At 47.7% G+C, this 21,865-nt stretch overlaps 1 long non-coding RNA gene across 1 annotated transcript; it reads right to left on the bottom strand.

Moving 5' to 3' along the window:
* Positions 1-1,234: 1,234 nt before the first annotated feature.
* On the bottom strand, positions 1,235-17,478 carry LOC311440002. Its single transcript, XR_014695147.1, has 2 exons — positions 17,437-17,478; positions 1,235-2,104 (listed from the first exon to the last, which is right to left on the bottom strand). It is a non-coding gene; the product is annotated as an uncharacterized lncRNA (long non-coding RNA).
* Between the last annotated feature and the right edge of the window lie 4,387 nt (positions 17,479-21,865).

The following is a 21,865-nucleotide window of genomic DNA, read 5'->3' as shown; positions in this document are numbered from 1 at the left end:
GTAACAGAGATCTGTCACCTTCCCTGATGCTCTTCTATGTACTGCCCACCTGCTCAACTTTTTTTTTTCCTGTGCAGCTTGTTCCTGCTTAAGCAAGTAACATTATTTTTAGACTTTTGTTTTCCACCAGGTATTTTACACCCTTTTCTTACAGGCACTAATCTCACTGATGGCTAACTGCTTGCCCTTTCAGTCCCCTCAAATGGGCATTTTGATCAATATTTCAATGCTTTCCATGTTTCTGTTGAGCTATTTCTTTGTCTCTTGAAATGGACTCTAATTGCCTCCAGCTCAATGCCTTCACTTGCATTTAGAGTTGGAAAACATCAGAATAAAGCTCTTTCTCATGTTTCAGTGGTTATTTCACTACAGGAAGGTGAAATTAGGTGGGTTTTGATTGTTTGTTTTTGTTTCTCCAATTTTTACCAGGGCTTCTGTAAGAGAATAGCTTCATTACATCTCCATTTTCCCATTATTTCTGTTAGACTATCAGATTGTGGTTAATATCCAACTTCACTGAATTTATGGGCGTTGTGGACTCCTGAGTAATTCCCTATATGGGAAACAAGACCCTGCTATCATTCAATAACTTAATTCTTAAAGTACACTAGAATCTAGTTTAAGTTTGTGCATTTCCCTGCCACACTTTAAAGCTTTAAATAAAACTAAAATTAATGGAAGATATTGGGAGAGGTGTTTTTATAATTTTTCTTATTTATGTATTTATTTTGTGAGGAAATCTGCTTACCTGACAGAAGGGCAGACTTACAACTTCACTATGTGTTTACTAGAAACTAGACTAACCCAGAGCAGTCTGTAAATAGGAGTTATTCCACAAATCACTGCACCATATGTCTCTTTGCATAATTTGCTTTCATCTCATGCTCTGAATCTCTTCAAAATGGTAAAAGAAAGCTATATCTGGGTAACAGCAGGAGATGAGGCAAATAGATTTAAAAAGACAAGAAGTTTTGCCTAATGTTCTTCACATCAGACCATTAAATGGCTCTTACAAATCTCAGGCGCATTAGCTTTCAGTACTATAAATTGAAATTTGTAATCTTTCCTGGTTTCCTACAGCCTTAACACTTTAATCCAGCTTGTTTTCTCTCCCAGATAGTTCAGTTCTCTCCTGATCCTGTTGCTGCCTGATTAAAAGTAGATCAAAATAATCGAACAGTGAAGGAATCAGGATGAAGAGTGTCCTAGTAAGAAGCAATTCCAGAAAATGAGATTAAATTTAAAAAGATTTCATATTTAACTGAAATGACAATCTCACAAGTCAGAGAAATAGAGAATGGATTTGCTTTCTTTTGGTGTAAATTGATGTTTCTCCACAATGGCTTGATCATTTTCCATTATTATGAAAACAAGGCAACTCTGAAAAATATATTATATATAATACAAAAACAACCAGCTCTTCACATTTATAAATAGCTCTACTGACAATGATATTTTTAGTTAACTTGGCTCAAATGTTTAAGAAAGCTACTTTTGTAAAAACAATGGCAACACTGCTTTTTACCTTGATGGCAGCATTTCAGGCAAGAGGAAGGGCCTGCAAGGCATGGATATTGCTGCGCAGGGAAGCAGTGGCCGTGCAGTGGCACCAGGCAGCACAGCGGGCATGGAGGCAGCACTGCAGGGCCTGGGGCAGGGCCTCCCGGCAGCAGGAGGCTGCAGGCAGGGCCCCAGGCCTCTGGTCACTGGGTTTGCCTCCCTAAGGGACATGGTTCAGCCGCCAGCCTCACAGCCCCTGCAGAGCTCGAAGGCTCCAGGCCTGATGTTGAAAGGTCTTTGGCACCTGCATCCTGCGGCTCCCCACAGCAATGGTGCAGCGAGCTGCCCGCAGGTCATGGCCCTGCGCAGTGTGAGCAGGCTGAGGGGCGCTGGGGCACGCAAACACAACACGCAGTGCCATAGCTGCTTCTCTCTGCTGCTGCTCCATGCTGATAGGGTTGCCTTGAGATGCATCGGAAGATTTGTGAGCATTATTGTTTGTTTTTCAAATAGTTGCAACCTTTTAGTGCACGATTACTTCATCACATCCCTTGGAAGCTGACAGCCGAGGACCACGCGTGGCTCCCAGTGCTCGCTTTCTCCTCTACACATAGAAAAATCAATTAGAGGTTCTCGTCGTGCAGTAAATGTCAGTTGTGCTAACATTACAGGATCAGAAACATCTGTAGCTATGGAAACCCTCAAGGCAAGGCTCATTTCAAGAATAAATTATGACAAGAAGCTTTTTATGGTTGTTTTATACTATAAATATAAATTAAACCAGCCTAAATTCTTAGGAATTCTTCAAGTTTTGTCATGTGTTTTTTTTACCTTCAGTACTTCCCAAGTAACTTTTATCAATATTGACAGAGAGGAGAAAGATACTTTATAAATGTTTGCATCCAAAGACTCAGATTTGTTACTTGTATCACTTTAAAATTTTCTGCTAAGATGATCTTCACTGCATTTCAAGGGAGAGCATGTTTTCCAGATGAGTAGACCCAACCTTAGAGCTTATCAGCATGGTGCAATTTATGCTTTTTGCTACATTCTAATATTATACAAAACCATCTCAGGTATGTGAAACAAATTCAGTCAAAACTTTCTCCAAGTCACTAGGATTTTGTGAGAAATGAATATGAGGTCTTCCATGCTCAGCCACAGTTTTCAGCAAAAAAATGGAGCTTGTTCTTCCAGTGCTTGCAGCTCAGATTCTGGCTGCCCTCCACCAGGACACCCTGGTGTTGGGGGGCAAACCCCAGCCCATGAGGGGCCTGGAGAGCCATGGGACATCCCAGGACACTGCCAGGTCCATGGGGCTCCCCAGTGACTGTAATGGGCTGTATGCCATAAAAAGGAAAAATTACGTTTCATTCCCCTCTGTCAGTGCTTCCAGGTTACCAACTTCCCTCTGTGTATGGTGACTGCTACAGGAGCCACAGAACCTCTCCTATAAACCTGCTTCACTAGCATGTGTTATTGTGTTAATACACCTAAACTCACTTCAGAATGAACGCAGGAACAATGCAATGCTATTTTTAAAAACAAAAACAAAAGAACTTAAACTTGCCATAAATTCTCACCATTTTTCTGGTCTAAGGGTGCTACTCAGATTAGCAGTAAGGCTCAGTGCTGTACAACAGCATTCCTGGCAGCAGACCTGTGCTAATTTCTGCACTGATATGCGCTACTGGATTACTGTGAAACAGAGGGCTAAAACCCAAGTGAAACACCAAGCTGCCAGGGGTGCCCAGTGGCTGTGGGACATGCAAGTTGCTCCCACTGAGCCCCTGCCACAGCCCCCGTGGTGTGAGCTCAAAGGCAACAGCAGCCAGCCTTGGCTTGTTGCTTGCCTGACAGTGTGAGGGCAGAAAAAAGCAAATACTAATCTGATGCAGGCTATTTTTGACTCTTTGCTCACCTGCAGAAAATCAAGTGACTTCTCGTGAAAGAGTGTTTCGCTCTCTGTTCTGCCACCTTAGGCAAGACCACTGCCCATTTGCTACACCTCTGCAATCAGGACTGTCTAAATGCTCCAGAAAAAGAAAAAGTTGCCCCACTTGCTGGTAACTTCACATGGTGTCAGTATCAAATATTTCAGAAACATTCTCTAGAAGCCAAATCACTGTGGTCTTCCAGTAGTCTTGGCTCAAACTGTACAAATAATGTAACAAGGTTTTGACCTTACCTTCCAGGATTTTAAGAAGTGAAAGACTTGGGAATTGTTACACAAGTAGCAATCTTGTCATTAGCAGTCTGATAAAGTTTCTTAATGGCTAAAGAGCAGCCATGCAAATAGCATCCATTGGTGTTTGTCATAAATACTGAACACAGTCACAGCAGGAGAGATGTTAAACACACACAGTAAGCGTGCTTCAGTATCAGCCACAACCCTCATGCTCTAAATAGATATTTCCCTGTACAAGAAGCAGTTACAATTTCTCTCCAGATCTTGAGCCATACATATTGCTCAGGACAACTGCAGACAGGAAGGCTTAGTGCTGCCGAGGGCAGCAGTGGGATGGCAGATGTTAAATGCACTTTAAGTGGTACTGACAGTACCTCTGGTTCCTGCAAAAGGTGTGATGCAACTGCATCAACCCATGAGTTGTAGCTGAAATAAGTATCCTATCAGCAGGCTACAGATTTGCAGAGTAATGACAGGAGAGCAGTCTAATGCACGAGCTACATAGATTTTATGTAGAATTTACTGAGATGCACGCTTTTAAAAAAAATGAGGCAATGGATGAAAAGAAATTTGTTTCTTAAAACAGTGCAGTTTCCAAAGAACCCGAAGCACTCCTTGTGTGACCAAATGAATGAGCCTGGAATCCACAGCAGAACACCTTCCATGCAGAAAGGGAATACAGAAAGGGAATACTGCACGTTTAATACCATGTCTCGGGCATACCGGCTGCATTAATAAAATCCCTATAATTGGAACTTAGTTACATAAACAAGCAAAACAAAAGTGCTTAAATGCTTGCTTGAAAGAAGTGTAAGAACGCGGTAAGGATGACTAGATCAGGCTTTTTTAATGCAAATGACTACACAAGTACAGCTCAGCCCACTTCCCCGTGCTGCTCAGATTTGACCTCTTTATCTGTCAGCAGGTGCTAAGTGCGTTCAGTACCGTGCTTGTGGCTTTCAAAATGTTGCACAGAAGAGAGTAGCGAGCTCTGAAACTGAAGCCAGCACTCGCCTGCTTACATATAAATACACACGTGTAGTCCCCCCTGCTGCAGCCCATCCATCATCCCAGACCACTCACCTGTCCACAGTCTGAAGGGTCCCTTCCAATTGGTTGTAAATTTCCAACTGAGTAAATTTCCATCGTATTTAATAATGAAAAGTAACATTCTCTGCCACACAGGTAAGAGCTGAATCAAAAGCAGTAGCATTACACCAGAATTTGTCTCTGTGCAAAGCAATCTGCATGGACCTCACTGGATTTTCCCCTCTGCTGTAACATGGCAGTCAACGTACTCAACACAGAGGGTGTTGAAACCTTCGTAGTGCATGGCTGCATGTGGCTCTTACCTGGAACTGCTGCTCCTGGCCCCTATTTGGTGCCCCCTGCACCCCTTCCTTGCAAAAGCCTATGGCTGATCAATAATAATTGAACTGCCAAATGATTGTTTGAGGGACAGCCAAGAGGTGAGGCAATTACAAATGCAGCGCTTGCTCTGCCTGCAATTTTTCCCTGAGTTAACAGCCTGTACCAGTGACAACCTTGACACCTGGATGAAGTGATGGACTCAGCTGCTCACAGTGGCAGGTCTGTGGTGGGAGGAGAAATTATGGCTGCAAAAGGAAGCTTACCAGCACCTATGAATGGTACAAAGCCACTAGCTAGAGCAGATGATATAAAGCTATGCCCTCAGGATTGATGTTCTGGGACAAAACGTGACATTTTGAAGATTTACCAAATAAAAATCACAGCGATCTATGTGGATTGTGAATAGGTGGAAAGCCATCCCTGTATACCTTGCTAGGCCGGAAGAAAAAGGAGTTTTTTCTCTTCTGCCCGCCCCCCCCCCCCCCCCCCCCCATTAGCTCACTTTGTGCAGATGACGCCCCACCGCTGTTACCCATCTACTGCACTTGGACAGAGACAGGTACCTGAGCATCCTGTGCTATTTTGAGTACAGCATGCATGCAAGATAAAATACTGATTAAAAGATTGATTTTTAAGGTCTCATGCAATTTTCAGTTTTACTATTACTGGACTGACAGTCACCATCTCAAAGCTGTATTTTTCAGGAACATACAGGGCAAGTCATGGTGTGCAGAACATGCCCTTTTCTGTCCAGCAACAAACCAGATGTTAACACCAACCAATGCAACATCACAGCCCTGGCTTAACAGTGCCAAAAGATAAATGCCTGTAAGCTCCAAAACTTAGATTACTTGCCAGAAGCATTTTGACTGGCAGAGGAATGAAGTTCCACTAGAAATGCAAACTTTAAAAATAAAAAGCCAAGATAGTAACTGGGAGATTTTTCAGGAAATAATCCATCCAGGAGATACTACTGTGAAAATTAAAAGGCTGTAGTAAAGCTAGCTGAAAATAATGTAAGTTTCCAGTAATTCTGCAAAGAAAAATGGAATTTTCTCCAGTGCCACAGTGAAATCGGAGTCTGTCCTGCTGTGGGATTATGCCCTGCCTGCTTGTGTTACGGCCAGAAGGACATTAGAAATTCAGGTGAGAAAGAGGGAGAATATGGACATTTCCCTGCCTTTGCAGGCAGAGCTGTGCACACTGCCTGGGCACTGTGGGGGCTTTGCCAACACTGCCCCTGCCCTGCCTGCAGGCAGCACTTCCCTAGCCTTGTGTGACCATGATTCAGCAGCAAGCAGCTCTTTGATGGATGCAGAGATCTCTTCCCTAAGTGGCCGCAGCCAGCCCACAAGCTGACACCATGCATGCACACTGCCTCTCAACTCATCACTCGCTGTCCTCGGGTAACCTGCCGTACCTGCCTTCCTTTCTGCAGAGTCACTTCTCACAGTTCCTCAGCCATTTTTAGTTTTTGGCTACCTAGATACCATGTTGTTGTCAGCAGCTATTGATACCGTGCTCCTTACTCTTTTACAGATTTTGCTTTTATTACACTAACTCTTCCTGCTGGCAGCTTAATTCATCTACACGCATGAGCTGCAAGACCTTTAAGAGCTGTACAAAACTGAGTGCACGCTATCATGCGGACCCCACCACCTCTCACTGACTCTTTCAGAGACCACTGTCAGACCTACAAGAAATAGCTTCACCCTACAAAACCAAGGTTGTGCCTTTCTCATTACATCACCCAACCGTGTATCTGCTAAGGCTACTCTTTGCCATCCTCCACCACACGAAGCACAGACCCACGTGCTGCTGGTCCCCATCCAATACCTTTGGTTGTGGCAGAACTCCCAAACCAGCTGTAGGATGCAGCATGCTGAGAACTGCTGCTTCTGCGGCACCAAAGAGAGACTCGTCTGCACAGCACTGGCCTGGTGGTTTCGGGCTGGTACTCATGGACTACACCCACTTTCAGAGAAATGTTCAAACCATAGACACTTTCATTACCGGTGGGCTCCTCCCTCTACAACAGGGGAAGGGCTTTTAAAAGTTTACATGTGCCCAAGTGTCCAAGCATCTTCCACTGCCCCATGGGTCTGAAGCCTTTTTTTTTTTTTTTTTTTTTTAAGTGATCAGTTCCTTGATAGGAGCGTATAAAGTGCTTTATAGTCCCCTACACACTGTTAGGGGGGATCAAGGTAAACACCACAGGCTAGAAAGAAGAGTTCAGTATTTCAGTGCTAAACCTGCTTTCTTTCTTTCTTGCTGCATCCCTACTATGCTGGCAGAGTATGTATGAGCAATGCTAGCCTTGTCCCCTTCAAACAGGCACCTCCTTTTGGGGCAGAATATCAGAGGAAACATTTCAAGGTCTTTTCTAAAACTACATCTTCCACAGGGGCCTGCCATGTACCATGTTCTCAAATTAAGAGCTAGTAACGCACCTTCAGACTAAAAGAAACATTTCCATTGGAATCTGTACAACCATTACAGCTTTTAACGGCATGACCTGATCTAATAAGTGTTACTAAATTTGGACAAATTACAGCTAAATGTTTACAGAATACCCCCAAAAGAATGCAGACTCTATGCAAATAAGCTGCACCCTGAGCATCCTCAGCAAACAAATATTGGCTTGCCTGTGGACTATTTGCTCCAAGTAATTGCTTGGAGTAATGCCCCAAGACCTGGGAGCTGGGATTTTGTAACTGTGGGCTGCTGGCACTGCTATGGCTGCTCTTCCCTGAGCAGGCTTTAAGCTTTCCTGTCCACCTGGAGAAATGAGGCTGGCCCACAACTGAACAGGCCTGTTAGCCTCATTTCATGCAGATGAACACTCATGAAAATCAAATACATGGGAGAGGAAGGCTGTGAGGGCAGACTTGTATTTAGAATTCGGTGAAGTGGGGGCGAGCAATTTAACATGCTACTTTCCCCACTGCATTAGTTTTGTAGAAAGTTTTAAGTGTGGTTCCCAGCCCAGCTGTGTGCTGGCTCCCAGCACAGCCACAACAGAGCAGGAACCAGGCAGCATCCCAGCACAGAGCACAGTGCCACCACGTATCGATGCCTGCTGGCAGCCCAAATGCAACACTGTTAAATAAACACTGGTGTAATGAAGTCGTTCATTTACATCTGACACAAAGTTAGTTTTAACGATTGCTGCCTTCATTTTACCCAAGTAAATATACTAGCACAGCAGGAGCTGGCACAACTGATTGTTCGATTTGTTAAACCCCCAAGAGCCATTTGCTGGCTCCTTCAGAGCCACCTCCCTGGTGTGAAGGCAGGGGCACCCGGCCTGCAGCCCCTGCCAGCTCTGCTATCCCAGACTGGGCAGGGGTGCAGGGTAGGAGACCCTCCCTGGGCGCAGAGAGACCTCGGAGCTTTGCCCAGTGCCACAATGAAGCCTTGGCTTGAGCTCTGTAAAATGCTGACCAGCATCAGCTATTTACCCTGGCAATGCTGGTGGGGAGCAGCTGCAACAGCAGCTACAAAATAGCAAATGGCAACCAAGATTTTTTTCCAAATATTTCTAAACCAGTAGATGCCCATTTAGCACCTGCATATTTCCAAGCATTTATTTGGAAGCAATATGATATAAAAATAACCTTCCACACTGTGCTCAATGGAAAAAAAATGTTAAAGTCTATAAACTCACATCAGCATCTCAACAAATGCAAGAACCAGGGTACTACAGGTACCATATGAGGGCTTGACTTCAGCTTTATGCTATTACCCATTACACCTGATAACTACTCACTTTCATATTTTTCTTTTGGGATCTGCTGTTATGATTCTGGTTTTGCCCTCTTCCCCAAATCACTGCCTACATGCTTGTATTTTTTCTGAGAACATTTCGTTGTAGTTACCCCCTATTCAGTTAAGAAAACAAATGCAGTTTCTTGCATGCAGCCCATGATATCTTTGTATCATACAGACTATAACAACCGTTATAGTGGATATAAGATGAAATTTTCAAAATTCACTTTATGACTTTTCTGCAGCATCCACTTAAAATTCAGCACACCAGTTAACAGCCCTACCAGTGAATTCATTTACAAGCACGTAGCTAGTGAGGAGCAGTTCTGCTGAGCAAGAGCATCTCAGAGTCAACGTTACGAGAAAACAGAGCTGTTTTTATTAACAGCAAGAGTTCTCACCTCAGCCACAGTCAGCTCAGAGTTGTGGAAGGACCCGGTTCACACCTGCACTCACACATTTAGCAAACAGTGTGACTGATGATGACAGCCCCTTCTTCCTCACCAAATCCAGCCCACACAGAGGGCAAGGTGGGCACGTCCTGGGGTGCAGGCAGGGAGCTGCACAGCAGGAACCGGCTGTGTCAGCCCCACAGCTTCATTCTGTGTTTGTGTGGCCTCACTCCACATCCTCAGCCTACATTTTTCCCTGGACAATAGTCCTTGTCTTTACAGCATGTTTCACTTGGTACTCACATGGGAATTCACTCGCTTTCCCAGGCGATGATACCAGCCCAGGCCCCCTCACGCAGCTTGCCATACATAAATGCATCTAGCAAGCAGAGGCGTTTCCTCCCCAAGCTCTGAATGGGGATGCAGACAGAACCCTGCCAGAGCCCAGCACGGATCTGAGCCCTGGTATGAGTTTGTCCCTCTGAGGCAAACACAACAATTTGAGAGCAGAGATGATTAAATCTGTTTATGCTTCCAGCAGAAAGCACATCACCAGTACTTCAGCTGCGATCACACTCATGATGGTGCAGTGTAAGGTCTTGGAAATGATTCTGAATTTAAAAGCAAGATTACAGCTCTTAGGTTGCAGAGGAGAGGCTTGAAAAGGTGGTCAAAATCCATCCAAGTTCAGCTATAGCAAAGCACACAAATTCATTTTCTAACAATCTTAAGGCATTAGACCAACTTCAAGACTGGTCTGAGTCACTTTTTGTTCTTTTAGAATGGGCAATATATGAGAATCTGAGTATGCATGCTTTACCACTTTTGCATCTTCCCTTTTTTGTTTCCAGAGCCATAAAACAGATTTCATTCAGACGCCACATCTTCTTAATGCTCAGATCACCCAGTACTTCCAGAAACAGGCCTAGGGCTCAAGGCAGATGTTTAAGCACTTTCCCCTGTAATTTCTATGTGCTTCTTCTTTGTCTCTGGTTGCCCTTTTTTCTGTCTTCCTTTCTGTAATTTTTAAATGATTATAGAGCCTTAAGAAAGGAGGAAGATTTATTTTTTATTTATAATATGGAAGTGCTACCTCCTATGTCAAACTGAAGATACACAGTATGCTATATCACTGACTTTCATTAAGAACTGAACAGACTTACTTTCTAGTACATACTAAAGTTGCCAAAAGCTAATTCAAAAATATCATAGCATTTCAATATTAATCTCCTGCTTGTCAGTTTTCAGATAAAACCAAATGCAACATAAAAGCAAATATTCAGTTTCCTACGCAGATCAGCCCTGCCTCAGGTCAGCACAGGGAGATCTAACCAGCAGCAACACGTCAGGATCATGGAGATGCTGGCGCACAGGACCATGTAATGTCGATTGTGCATGACTATCAGTATTGCCTAACCCGAAAAGGAAACAGTGACAGCAGCACCGGATTACTGACACGGAGCTAGCTGTACTCAGGCTCAGTTTTGGGAAGGGAAACACATCAGTATTGGCAGTGGCTGCAGCTGAGTCACCTCTGCCTCAAAGCATTTGTCTTTGCTATCAGGATTCTCCAAACCATCACAAGACAGGGTAACATCCTCCCGAAATGGATTTACTGTTTATGATTTATTGCTTTACTGCAGAGCAATCAGAGCAACACAGTTGCTTGTCCTGTAAACCGCCAGTTAGGATCATGGAAATCCATGCTTAGATCCTTGGTGTTTGCTTAGCATCTCTGCCTCTCCTGCTGCAATGTGCCACTCTGCCTGTCTCCATTCAGTTGTTTCTTCCTGCTTCAAGCAGAGAGGGAATAGAAACGAATCACCTTTGTCTTTATAGACCCACCTGGCTGTGGCTGGGAGGTGGGAACACACATGCTGCTTCCACAGAGGCCCTTGCTTCTTCCCAGAGGCACTCAGGTGAGCACTAGTGCTGGCAGCGCCGTGCTGCAGCCATGTGGTGGTGGCTGGAGGCTTTCCTCTGACCCACGCTCAGCCCCACCAGGCTCCATGCCGGGGGCCAAAGGGAAGATTGCCCCCATGAGCCACGTCCCCACACGTTGTGGGACCAGGGAGAGATCAGTTCGGTTCACCTGGCTGCAGCTCTGCCTCTTGTGCCCTTTCTACACGCAGAGTGTGGAGAAGGGGCTTTTCAGAAACCACTGCCCTGGCTGCTGCAGGCCAGGGAGGTGCAAAGTGCAGGGCACTGCACATATCGGCCTTCACAGGCACCAGGGCCACAGGGGCAGGCACCATCAGCTTGAAGCTGAGAGGAAAGCACCCAGTGGAAATAAGTCTTCAGGGAGCAGCAGAAATATCAGCAGGATGCAGCACAGCCCAGCAGGCCCCCAGCCGCTGACACCCAAACACTGCTCTGGAAGCCTAGGGACTGGGTGTAAGGAGCAGCCAGAGTGCTTCTCATGGTGCTACTGGCACCTCTGCACCCGGGGACAGGGCAAGGAGCAGAGGGACCAGCGGGGAGTCCCCAGGCAGCAGTGCTCAGCTGAGGGCTGCCGCATGGAGCATTCCCACCTGTGCTGCCAGAAGCAGAGGAGCTGCCCACTGCGGAGGTGTCCAGTGGACCCCAAGCACACAGCTTTGTCACCCACAAACGCAGCTGTGACTTGCCTTGGGCTGCTTTTTGATTTTTCTACTGCATTCCCATCAACTACTTCGCTGTGTGAGAACTGCAATAAGAAAGCATCAGCTGAGGTTTCCTCTGTTTTCATCTCTGGCCAGCCTAACTTGACAGAGACCCAAATGTCCTGGGCTGGTGCCTGTGGGGAGAGCACGAGGTGGTGCAACACAGAGGAAATAATATTCATTCCTCAAATCCTGCATTAATCCAAGCTGTCAGCTGCTTCTCTCGCAGCATTTAAACACCAGAGATTACATTACAGAATAGCTGCTTATCATATGTGTCCTAGCCAGCACTCGCTGTGGGTAACTGCTCCCGTAGCACTCACATCAGCGTTCTCCTTACAGCAGTGGGGTGACTGGGACCCCCTGCCTGTGCTCCTCTTTCCTGGCACGAGATGACCACCAGCACCACACAGCCCAGCAGCGGGGGGAGGAAGAACCTGCCTGCCCTGAGGCAGCGGGCAGCTCCTCTCATCCAGGGCAATGGCGTTCCTACAATCCCACCAGTTCCTTCTGCTGAGGAAAATGCTATCCTTTAAATGGGGTAATTTACTAGACTAATGAAAGTGCTATAATTTACATTTGCACCAGGCTGTTTTCCCAGTGAGACTGCCTGTTTCACCTCATTATATGGATCATACCCTTTTGTACACAATTTCTCTAAGAAGATTAGAATAGTCGCAGTACCAGTGCTAAATATAAAAACACATTAAGCTCCTCATATCAAGGATATCCATCAGGACTCCCAAATTAAACCTCTCCATATCTAATGCCCATTTACAGTATGACTTCCAAGCTTACTCCCCTTGAACCTAGCAACAAAACAGAGGCAACAAGAGGCGAAGGGGCATTGAAACAATACCATGGACCAGTTACAGAGCTGGGAAAGGAGCCTGTGGGGTAACGTAGCCACAGTCTACAGGTGTTTACATGTTTACAGGTGCATCAGATGGCAGAGAGAGAATTAGCATTGCATGTGGCATCAAGTGGGCAGGTGCTGAAATCAGCAAAAGTTGAAACAGAAGGCAGAGCCAGCCCTTTGGGTGACTGACCACCCACCCCAGCTGCCCAAAGGATTTCATAAACTCCTTCTTAGAGACATGGCACTCAGACTGCTCATCTTGGAGGGAGTGGCTCTGGCCCAGCACCAGGCAGCCTGCTCCGTGCCAGGGGGACTGCACCCATCCTTACGCAGCTCATGCTGGATATGAGTCTGGAGGCAGCGCTCTCCCTCCAGAAGAGCAGCTGTGCCTCAAGCCATAGGTGCAGGGATCTGAAACAGGAACAGGTCCTCACAGCTCTGGGAAGAGGACACTTCTTTGCTCTCACACCACACAAGAGATACTGCATTGCAAAACAACTTTATCTCACCAGCCAGGGGCACGCAGCACAGTGATTCACTGCTTGTGCTCAGTGCCGGCAGGACAGGCTGACTTCCTGCCTCTCCACAAACATGGTTCTTCTCAGCACAGATGATGCTATAGCTGAGCTTGTAAATACCAGGATTTTTTTATTCATTTATTTTTAATATCTGAAGAGCACCTTTGTGGTGCAAAAGCTACTGAGCTGCAGTCTTGTGGCCCAACTAAAGCCAGATTAGCCTTTATTTTCAACAGTCCTGCAGTCTACCAAGTCCTGCTGGTGAACACAAATATTTAGATATTAAATACATTTTCAAAGAGTTTTGTAAACGTGGCAGAACCAAAAGAACCCTAAAGAGCACCCAGGTTACCAAACATCAGACAAAAGCAATGCAAAACCTGTTACTCATTGAGGAGCCACTCTGAATAATCTCCATTTCTGATGGGATCGGTTTGTCACAATACAATCCACACTGTACTGCCTTGGTTTCATGCTCATCATGAAGCACAGGACACGCAATGGTGCCTAGGAAGCACCCCCAATCTCCATCTCGTGAATTGCAGGGTAAATCGCAGAAGCCCACTGGAACACCTTGTTTGCCAGGATGCTTCACTTGAAGCAGAGGTGAGTCACAGCAGTTGACTTTCTGCTACCCGAAATGAGGCCATAATTCACCTGTTTGAAGTGCACTGATGACAACTTTAAAATGCAAGCCTTGAAAAATAAAACCAGAAGGCTGCTCCAGTATTGTTTAAAAACCTAATAAATTTGCAAACAAACTTGGCAGAGAGAAGGTAAAATGGGATTTTTTGGCACCTACAGTGCAGCCATTTTAAATTAGGTGACTAAATACCTATAAATTGTCTAATTAGGTCAGCTTCCATTGCAACCTCAGCCTGAAATGCCCCAGCAAATAAGCTTTCTTCAGAGGTCTTTTACACCCTTTGTTCTCATGTAGTCATTCAGGATTATAATTCACTTAATCCACATAATTGACTTGAGTTTTTCTAGAAAATTCTATGACTTCAAACAAATACACTTATCAGGAATTTAAGTCTACATATGGAAGGATTTATTCTGAAAAAAACATGAAATCTGTGTAACAGGGCTCCGTAATACAGTTGCATAATGACAAACAGTGGCTCCAACCGGATATTCATATTTGTTTTTCATAAAGCCCTGAAATAACAATTTAACCAAGGAAAAAATGAATTCTGTTAAAATAAGCCTGCCCTTTCACTCATTCAGGAATTAAAGCAGAGCTGCATGCCAGTTCAGGTTTGCCTGCTCAGACATTTCCCACCTCGCCCTCTGCCACAGCTCCCACTGCCCTCCCTCCGTGCCAGCACAGCCAAACCAGGCACCCTGCGCCCCTCTGCCTGCCTCAGCCCTGCCGAGCCCCCCCTCCCACTGCCCCTTCCATCCTGCTGGGAGCACCTCGCTGTCCCCATCCCTGCAGCCTCTGCTCCCAGGGCTGCGCACTGAGCAAGAGCAGGGAGCAGCTCCAGCTGAATTACAAAACCCAGCAATAACCCAGCTTTTTTTTTTTCCTCCTTCAGGCTGAGTTATTCAAGTGCAACTGGCAGAACAGTTGTATTGTCATGAGTCAAGGGGCAGCGGTGAGCAGCCAAGGACGAGGCAGTGTGGGAGTATTGTAACTGACAGGCTGGCCAAACAAGCATCTGAGAACATAGAGGCTGCGAACTTCTGGTAGCAGATGTCTTTTCCTGTGAATTCCTAAAGCCCCGGGGCTCTCCAGGGGTTGCCTAGGTTCTGCCTACTTCAGCTTGAAAGCTTTTATTTGAAGCACGCTCCCTGTGAGTGCCGTATCTCAGCTCCCCCATTTAGCTGACATTTTCTGAGTACAGCAGCCTGCTTGGGCATTACCTGGCCTTCCTGCTCACTGCAGTTTCTCCCAGCCCTGTAAGTCATTCCTTCACGAAGCACATTCCTAGTGGAGCAGCCCTGGGGGCAAGACTGTTCCTGTGTGAAGGCTTCACACCTGGGCAGCGCTCCTGTGGGCAGGTTGCTGGCTGCCTCACAGCAAGGCAGAAAGTGAAAATGTATTCATAGCAGAGCCCTGAAGCTTCCCACAATGACTTCCCACCTCCCCTCCTCAGTGCAGCACGTGGAGGAGTCCCGTGCTGAGAAATCCCCCCGCTGAAGGCGCTGGGCCACAGCCAGTGTCGGTGCTGCAGCTTCTGGGGATGCTCACCGGAGGTGCAGGGGACCGGCAGCACCTCTCCATCCCGAGGGTGCTTGAGCAGGACAGCAGTAAGCACGGCACGAAAAGACTTTGGAAAATCCTTTTAAGGGATGGGGAGTCCCAGCCATGCTGGCAGAGCACCCAGCTGCTCCCACATGAGGAGCTCCCCACAGCCAGCACCAGCCCCAGCCATGCTCAGCTCCCAGGGCCCAGCCACCCGGGGGGACCATGAATGCAGCAGCCACCTCTGTGAACAGCATGGCCACAGGAAAGGGGGAAGTGCTGGAGAAAAGGGGGACAGAGGAGCTTTGTGCATAAAGATGAGAAAAGTACCCCCAGCACCTCCGCCAGGGACAGCCCAGGGGCCCTGGAGCCACAGGGAAACAAATGTGTGTGACAGCACCCCTGTCTGGGAGGCAGGCTCCTGGTGCCCCGCGAGGTGGGAGGGTAATGGCATCCTCCCCGAGCGAGACACTAATTGAGCAAAAACTTATTGAAATCAATACTCTGCAGGACATTTCTGCACAGTGATCTGAGCTAATTAACTCTCCCGTGCGGTCTGAAATCCTGCAATGATCATGAACCTTCCTGCCATGTCCAGCCTCACTCCTCTCTTCTCTCAAAACAATGCCTTTGTAAACTACAGAAAAAACAGGAATTAAATGCACCCTGGGGTCACGCTGACACACATATAGAGGCCACTGTAGTGCTTGGACCTGTCTTCCTTCTTACATGGGAAAAAAGCCTATTGAGACCTCCTAACAGAGAGCAGCAACCATTTGTGATTAGTGCCCATACGGGAGAACCTGCTGTGAGGAAAGCCCCGGCCACAGAAACCCCACTCCCACAGCTGACAAGGCATGCTTCCCTGGGAAGACGCAGCATGGGAGAAAACCATCATTTGACACAGGTATACTGCAAAAAATGACCATAAGGAATGGAGACTGGGAAACAAGGACAAACAGGAGGACAAAGTCTCATTTTGAAGTGATGCATTTACCTCCTTGATGAGGCAGCAGGGTCCAACATGCCAGGCGATACCTGCACATTGCACACACTCAGCTCTGTCCAGCTCAGATTAAAAAAACAAGTTTGCTGCCCTGGGATTTGAGAATGCAAAGCAGCAAGTTCCCAAATGATAATTTAAATTTTCAAATTTGCAAGAGACTTGAACAAAGCCAGGAGCCTCAGAGCCAGGAGCACGGAGGAAGATGTTACAGGGCAGGGCAGCTCATGTCCTGGGAGGGAGGTGGCTGTCTGGGTGCCCTGTAAGGGACTGACTCCAGTGCTGGTTTTGTAGTGCTTGACTAGCCATCTGCTGTTCACTTCTATTTCATCTGCCGCTGCTCTGCAGTTCTGTAAGATTATTGATGACAGCACTGTTTAAAGAGCTTTTGCAGGGCTCATTTCAGTTAGCTAAGTCACCAGGTGCGGACAAACACTTCAAGGATGGCGGAAGTCACCACCCCATCACCTTTACAATGAATTTCCAAAACGCAAGCAGCACACGCAGAGCACCAGTACCCGAAAGCCCCCCTGCCACACCACCACCGGGGCGGATGGAGGCGTTTTGGTTTTGCATGGTGCAAAACACCCCCATGAGAAGCACAGCACCGCACACGGCAGAAGGGGGATTGGAAGCGGGTATGCTCACAGCACCAGGTGCCCACGGGCTGCGGGACCCCCGCGCCCCCGCACCCCCCGAGCTCCCGGCCCCGCGCACCACCCCGGGGCGGGTTTCCCTCGCCGGCAGCGCCCCCTGCAGGCCACGGGGGGCTCCGGAGCGCGGCCGCAGCCCGCGGCCCCTCGGCGGCTGCCCTGCCCTGCCCTGAGCCGCTGCTGCCCCGCGGGGAACAGAGCCTTGCGCCCAGGGGACCCCGGTCTGCCGCTCACACAGCAGGGGACAAGCAAAGACTTTGCTCTCCGTAGAGTTACACACCTCCATCACCAGCTCTTCTGTCCGTCACAAGCTGGTTGATACAAAAAAAAAAAAAAAAAAGCCAAACCTACCTGAAACTGCCCACCTGAAAGCAGAGTCTCCCCTGCAGCCTTGAGGGCAGTGCTCGTGGGGCTGCTTTTATGGCCCTCTGGCAAGCTGAGGCCCTTGCTATGGGTTAACGGTGGGCAGCTGGGGGCTAATGGGGGGCAGCTGTGGGCTTGGCAGGGGCTGTGCTGTGCTGGGCAGTGCAGTGCAGTGCATGGGTGCCCAGTGAAGGGGATGGGGTCTGCATGCCGCAGAGGTGATGTGGGCACCGCGGAGTCTGCATTTCTTGTCCAACACAGGCACTGAAAAGCCACGTGCTGCTCTAACACATGCTGGTCCTTAATTAGGCCTGCACTTGGGTTTCTGTCACATTTTCTAAACCAAACTTTAAAGCAGGCTTTTGCTTATTTTTGCATAAGATGCTGAAGCGCAGGTACTGCATCTCTCCCAAACTCACTGTGGTTCCTCCGCGAGGATCAGCTCCTCACCTTTATTGTTTATCTGCTCAAAAACAGATCACCACCTCCTAAAATAGGGCGACTGTTCAATTAGTTCTTAATTGCTATTATTTTTTTCCCTGTCACTCAAACTAATTAGAATTAGATGGAAATGTCTTGCTTGCTCATTTTAATGAGGGTTTTGATTTACGTAACCGGCAGCAGACCCCGGGTGCCCGTGTGTGTGCCACGTTCTGACGCACCCCAAGGCTCCCGCGGGTCTGGCAGCTGCCCGGCTCCCACCGCCTCGCCCTCCCACAGCTCCACCGGGGTGGCTGGACCCGAGGGGGGCCACCGGCTCTGTGCCCTTGCTGTCTGGGCCTTGTGCCCTGGGTGCCGACCCCACAGCCATGTCAGAAGTAAGGGGTGCCCCGCAGAGCTCCCTGCCTGGGGGGACACCCAGCCCCACCTCTCGGTTCTGCCTTCGTGGGGTGGCAGGGAGGCTGCTAGCTCGCTGAGGGTGTTAGCCCAGAAATGAGACTAAACATGGAAACTGCACACGGACATGAAATCATCTCAATATTCTAAATATGCAAAAGTGGTGCACAGCCCTGGGGCAGGCTGTCCGGGTGGCGTCTGTGGGCCCTGCATGTACGTGGGCCCAGCTGCCAGGCGGCACAGGGGGACGGAGGGACGGCTGCTTTACCAGGCTGCAGTCACACACTGATTGCCTGTATTACCCCAGGCCCGAACCAGCTGCCTTTGGAAATCCCAGGCAGCCTTGCTACTGGCTTTAATCTCCACTTTAATTTCAGCAATTGAGCTGTTCGTCTACATTTCACTATCTTATTCCGCTGGGGGAAAAAATATTGCAGAAAGGGCAGTTCTGATGATTGTGTTTGTTCTTCATCCAAAATCAGAAATCAATGAACATCCCGCAGCATTTCCTAAGAGAGTAAAAATACTTTCTGACCAGCTGCCTTGCACCATCTACTCCAGCTGTAGTTTACTGGTGGGTTTTGGCTTTCCTTTCTGCTCCAGTTCCTATTACTGCACTCCGAATCTGCCAGATGCCTGAGGCAGCTGCAATTGCAAAACAACGGGAAAAATTGACAAAAACTGTGCTCTGCTTGTGATGCTTAAAAGGTAGCAGTGGGTGTGATTGGGAACATGCTCAGCACTTAGAGAGAGGCCCACCACAGCCTGGGCTTTCTCTTTAATGGCACAAGCATCCTGCACACATGGCCGTTCCCAGTGCTCCTCTCCTCCCTCCCCTAGGAGGAAGAAATCCCAGGCCAGCCCCCCCCCAGCCGGGCGTTGTGAACAGCCCAGCACAGCAGCCCCAGCATCGCCTGGGGACCATATGGCTGTGTGCTGGCCAGAGCCTTGCCCCGGGTGCTGCTCGCAGTACCTGTGCCACCCGTGCTGCTCCTTCCCGGTGTGAGCAGCACCTCGCTTTGCCAGACCTGTAACCCTGCGGCCACCTCCAAGCCCTTTGGAGCAGCTTGGTGGAGGTGCTCCCCAGCCTGGGCTCCGCAGGGTCCCTCTGGCACCAAGCCCAGAAGGACCTTTGTGACCAAATGCCCCTTCCCTGCCGGCAGGGGAGGGATGCAGCGAGCCAGGGAGGCAGAGATTTGGGGCGCCTGGGTCACACAGAGCTGGGGCTAAGGCCAGGGGGGCTTGGGGCCGAGCTGAGAGCAGCAGCAGGACCTGCTGCAATGGAGCCGAGCAGCCCCACAGGGAAAGCACGTTCCCAGCACTTGGCTTTGCTCTTCCCAGCACCAGAACTGAAATGGTGCAGGAGCATTTAAAAATAATGTGCTCCAAACAAGCGGGAGAAAGGGTAGTCATCATATATCATAGAGGGGCCGAATGGATGCACGGACCACTTGCATTAACCTGCAAGAGAATTAGCATTTGTAATTTTCCTCTTAGGAATCCTAGTTTACCTTCGCCCTCTGTCTTAGTTCACTGACATCATAGTTACGAGATAGATCATTTTTATGGATTACATCTCACAAGGGCAACATTTTAATGAATAGTAGAATTAAATGTTTGCCAGGATTTTTTTAAAATAAATGATCAATTACCGCTGAGCACATCCATCATATTTATTAGCTCCCTTCTAGAAACATTTTTCATAACTTGCAAATTGAAATGAGGTTGAAGCTGAATTTTATTTCTTCTTCATTTGTCCATAGTAAATATAGTACTTACAGGTAAAACACCAAGATGAGCAGGCTTTTTTGTGTAAGTCATTTTCTGACACTGGATAAATTTTTGTGTGCACAGAACAATGTGGTTTTTTTTTGTTTGTTTGTTTGTTTTTTTTAAATTTTATTTTCCAAAAAACAGTTAATCAAAGTAAGGACTTCCTTTTCTAAAATGCCTGGGGAACTGTGACCTGGTAGACAAGATTTCTTACTTGCTCTCAAGGTCATCAGAAAACCACCTGATATGCATTTACTATTAATAATGTCTGACTAGGAGGCTAGATTGAACTTTGAGGTTTTGTCATGTCATGCATGTTATTAGCTCTTTATCTTTTGCAAAACGGAGTCAGAAATATACATTTCATCTCCCTAACATTGGAAAGTCAGCTTTATATAATGCCAGAAATTAAAGCTTGTGGTGGGTAGTGCAAACTTTTCCTGAAGAGCAGACACTTTCTGTCGGAAGTGATGTTAAAGCCACGGGTGCTCCGGCAGGAGATTGCTTTGGGGCCGAGGGAAGGAACAAAGCATGAAATAACCAAGCACCATGAATGTCCCGTCTGCCTTCCAGAACCGAATTTCTCTGCAGAGATTGGTGGCTGTGGCTACACGATGTTTTTTCTAAATGGCTAAGCTGAAACGAGCAGTGCCTGGTATTCAGTAGTCTGCTGTTTGTCCAGGGAACTCGTGGAATTACATTACAACACCTAAAGTAGGATGAGGGTGCGGACTGAGCTTCTGAAAGGCTTTCTTTGGCTGGCACAAGGCAGGGTTAACAGCAGGAATAGCTGTGAGGCTGCAAGTGGCTGTGAGAAAAGGCTTTGGGCACGTGCAGATGCTGGAGGCACATACAGGCAGCACGCACCAGAGGCTCCCAAGCAGAGGCTGGGGTGAGGAGCGAGGAGCCTGGCGCTGCCTCCCAGCCCCTCCTGGCCATGGGCAGGGGGGGAAAACCACAGAAAAAATGGGGCAGCCTACACTTCTTTTCCCCCATTTTAACGAGTCAAGCCTGTCAAACAAGGCAGCCTGCAGCGGGTTTGCTTTTCATTGATGATTTTTGTTTTGGGGCAAGCTAAATATGACAGGCATAAAAGGATAGCATGCAACTGGAGATGAATTTCTTTGCTCAGAAGCAAACTGTGGGAAAGGGTTGTAAAACCAAGCTCTGATTCATTTTGAGCTTGACCACATTTTAGGTGCTGAAAATGTCCTGCTCAGATACCAGCCTACCCGTGAGTGTTGCTTAGTACACACTGTCACAAAGTGATACCTGTGTGTTTTAAATAATACTTTCCACACTGAAACATCTGCATGCTCCTAACCTCTCCCCTGCCTGCATCAAAGCCTTTTCTCAACAGCTTTGCTCTTAGCAGTGGAAAATTACAATTGGGAGGTTTTAGTACCAAACAGCAGAGGATATGACCTTAAATAGCATGCTGTGGAATGTGTTGCAATGTTACTGGAAATGTTAAGGAGAAAAACGTTACCACTGTGAGTCAATGAAGCGCGGTCTCTGAGGGCTGGGTCCCTGCACCCTGATGGCCATGTTCGCTTGGCGGCGGTGTCGGGAGCTGCACCGCCAGGTCCTGGCCTCGAGCTCCCCACGGCCCCTGCCAGAGCCACGAGCTGCCCCACACAGCGGTGTGGGGGCTTTCCCGGGCACCTGCGAGTCACCTGGAACCGGCCCGTGAGCCGTGACAATTTGCTGCAGGGGGTCTCCTTGCATGGGATTACTTTTACGGCTTCTCTAACCACCCTGCATGGTCCTGTGTGCAAAGAAACAGATTTATTAGCGCATGCCAATA

Source organism: Aythya ferina (genome assembly GCF_964211825.1).
Source record: "Aythya ferina genome assembly, chromosome: 7".
In the NCBI taxonomy this organism is placed as follows: domain Eukaryota; kingdom Metazoa; phylum Chordata; class Aves; order Anseriformes; family Anatidae; genus Aythya; species Aythya ferina.
The sequence above is the reverse complement of the archived record's forward strand: the minus strand, read 5'-3'. Positions and strand labels throughout refer to the sequence as shown.